The sequence below is a fragment of the Hylobates moloch genome, unplaced genomic scaffold, assembly GCF_009828535.3.
Source record: "Hylobates moloch isolate HMO894 unplaced genomic scaffold, HMol_V3 SCAFFOLD_3, whole genome shotgun sequence".
Lineage (NCBI taxonomy): Eukaryota > Metazoa > Chordata > Mammalia > Primates > Hylobatidae > Hylobates > Hylobates moloch.
In genome coordinates, this window is record NW_026652278.1 from 85698610 (window position 1) to 85700991 (window position 2382).

General features: G+C 52.4%; 1 pseudogene; it reads right to left on the reverse strand.

The window, feature by feature from the left end:
- Window positions 1-277: 277 nt before the first annotated feature.
- Window positions 278-1513, reverse strand: LOC116479409 (uncharacterized; annotated as a pseudogene).
- Window positions 1514-2382: the final 869 nt, after the last annotated feature.

Sequence of the window (2382 nt, forward strand, 5' to 3'; positions counted from 1 at the left end):
GTGGGACCTTGAGCTCCTCTGGGCCTTGCTTGGGACTTGGTCCAGGAGGTTATGGGAAGAAACTGGTTTAAAAGCTGACCTCATGGGTTCGCTATTCTTATGTAACACTTAGAAAGAGCAGAGACCCACGCGGTTCAGTCCCAGAGCAATGTTGCGGTCAAGAGAACACAGTCCAGCTACCAACAGTTATTTCAAAATAATTCAAGCTCTTTGTTTATATTTCTGAAAGAAAGAAAAAAGAAGGGTGGCCGAGCTGGAAACAGCTTTAACTCCCCTTTCAGGGGGCCTTCAGGTGGGCACCTGCTTGGAAACCATTCCTCCAAACACGCTTTTCCTCTCTGAGTGTTCATTTGTTGATCCAGATTCTGAATAAATGAAGTCGCACAGAATCCACCTGGCAAAAATGGAAACTGCCTGGAGGCCAGGGCTGAGGGGAGGCCCCGAGCAGAGCGGGTACGCAACCCCGCAGTGAGCAGGGAGGGCAGGGTGGGGACGTTCGCCATCTTGAGCGCCTCTGCTCCCCGCAGCCCTGAGACTCCAGGCTCCCCTGTTCCTCCCTCCGAAAGACCCTGCCCGTCCTCCCCGCGGGGCTCCCTCGCAGCTCGGGGGAAGGGGCGGGTTGCGTCCTCGGGACCTTTCTCAGCAGCCACAGCAGCGCATCCCAGCATCTCCTCCAGGAGCCCCGCCACCTCCTGCCACCCGGACTTTCCCCATAGCGCAGCGTCCCCTTGTCCTCTCAGGGCTGGAACAGTGTTACCCGCAGACAGTGCAAAAGGGAAGTCCCTGTTACCTTCCCATGCAAACTGTAGGGCGCTTACAGCTGCTGGGAGAGGAAAGGAAAGGTGAAGAAATACAGTTAAGTGTGATATGGGTACAAAGAAACCAACACGGAGCTTCCGTGGGCCTAGAAAGGAGCCCCAGGAGAAGTACACTGGGCCTGCGTCATAGCCTACTTTCAGCAGGCTCCAACCTTCCCCAGGCCCCCCTCCCCACCCACCTCCCACCCGCGGACCTCCCGAGGCCCCCCTCCCCACCTCCCCATCTCCATTCCTCGCCTCCTCACCTCCATTCCTCGCCTCCCCAACCCCGCTCCCCGTCTCCCCGCCTCCCTATCCCGCCTCCCACCAGCGGCCCTCCAGACGCCCCCCTCTCCTCCCGACTCCCAAGGCCCTCCCGAGGCCCCCAGGCTCGCGCTCCTCCGAGTTGCCTGCGGCCGAGTCCTGGCGCGGCCTGGGACTGCCTGTCGGGGGGACGGGGTGGGGGGGTGGTCGTTCCCAACGAAGGGGAAGGAGGCCTTTCGTGAGCATCTAAGGAGTACATCCTCATTTTGTCCTCTCACTCTGTCCACCCAGAGCCTGTGACCCGGATCCAGCCCGCGGCGCACAGACCGCGGCTCTGGTCACCTCTTGTGAGCGCCTTCTGCGCCAGAGCTCCGTACAGCACCAGCCCGCGCTCTCCCCCAGCTTCTGTTCATTTGCTGCAGTCCTGACGGGTCAGTTGCCTGAGCATCCATGCTGCCAGGTGGCAAACCCAGGCACGCAGAGATGTACATCCTTTACCCAGGGTGACACCATGTGGAGCTGAATCCAAGTCCGGGAGTCTGGTGACCGTGTCTGGCCTCTGACCGCGCAGCCGTCTCACAGTGAAACAATTGGGGACTGGCCTTGTCCTGAGTGGCCTTAGGAAGCTGCAGTGGCCTGCAGTCTCCTGGCCAGTCTGTAGAATGTGGCAAAGATGAGGCAGCTTGTAGCCTTTCATGTTCTTATTTTTCTTTCCTTTTCTCTTTTTTTTTTTAAGGATTTGAATTAGTATATGTAAAGTGCTTAATGCAGGAGCTGGCAGAGAAAGTGGATACTCAGTAAATAACAGCAATTGTTAATTGTAAAAAGCATGTCATTTATCTGGTAAAATCCCCCATTCTAAGCACCCTGTTAAGTAGTAGGTAATTCCTCACTTGAAAGAAATTAAAAAGAATTTTTGTCAGTTTTTTAAAATATTGTTTTATTGTGATAAAATATTCATAACATAAATTTCACTCTTTTAATACTTTTTAAGTGTACAATGCAGATTAATAAGAGAAATGCTTACAAATTTATTAACGTGTACACGGGGAAACATAAGGTGATTACCCAATATCCCATGAGGTCCAGATACTTATACAGCCTTTTTTCAGAGAGGAGGGTGGAAGGCGGAATGTAGGTGATTCTGTTGAGGGGCAATAAATTATTATTAAGGAGAATGAATGGGTCAAGAAACAGTAATTCGTAAATGGTTCTCTTTGAAAATTTAATAAGCTGGAGAAATGGATTATTTTTTTGAAAGCGTCTGTTCAGGTGTGGTCACATGTTGGTTTTCTTTTCTGCAATAGATAATGAGATAACA